Genomic DNA, 992 nt, shown 5'->3' on the forward strand with positions numbered 1-992 from the left:
CTGGCTTCTTGTTATTGTCATACAATCAGTGAGGTCAAAAACTCATACATGTTATTGCTGTCCATCTTCTGTCTTATTCATTTCACTTCAGAATATTCAGTCAAGTATAATAATTAATATTAATAATTAGATTTACCAAATGTAATTATGCTGGCTTAAAACAACTTGAAACAAATTAGTCTCTATAGGCATAAATGTGTCATACTTTTCTTGTTCTTCTTTATTTAGATATATAAAGAAATACTATATACATTACCAGTCAAAAGTTTTTAAGTTTTGTTTTTTTGTTTTATTTGATTAAAAATGCTGTGAAAACAGTAATATTGTGAAATATTATTACAGTTTAATAGAAAGGTTCGAAGGAAGCTAAGGGTTCCTCATGGGGTTTTTGAGTGTAGGACAAGCAATTTTAAGAATGAATGGATGGATAGAAAAAATATTTTTAATCAAGTGAGGTTTATGCTTAAGACAAGTATAATTCTTATATTTTACAAACAAACAAGAAAAAATAAAATAACCCTGAAAGTGAAAAGAGAGCGAAATTGATGTAGACTCCTGCACAAATAAAAGCAAAACAAAGCAAGGGCAGAATCAGAATCAGACGGACTGCAAACAGTGTTTGTTTTTGTTCATGGCGAATTTACATGGGCTCAACTCAGATGCAAGCTGAAGAAAAATCTGCTGAAGATTGCAATTCACATCTCAACTATTAGCTGGAGGGGACTTCGACATGCCTGGTGAGTTGCACATGAACAAATTTATGATTACAAAGAATGCCTATTAGTTAAGGTTAGTGAAGGATTAAGCAATAGGGGTCCATTTCAACTTTTAAAGTTGTTGTTTTTTCCCCCAAAAAAATATGCATATATGTTTTGGGTCAATAGCAAAAGTAAGTCAGGTGAACCGTTTTTTTGTTTTTTTTTTAACCTGTTCATTGAAACGAACTGCTCGCGTAAAAGAACCAGACTTCCTAGTATCGGGTTTGGCCACCA

The sequence above is a fragment of the Squalius cephalus genome, assembly GCF_949319135.1.
Source record: "Squalius cephalus genome assembly, chromosome: 16".
Taxonomy (NCBI): Eukaryota; Metazoa; Chordata; class Actinopteri; order Cypriniformes; family Leuciscidae; genus Squalius; species Squalius cephalus.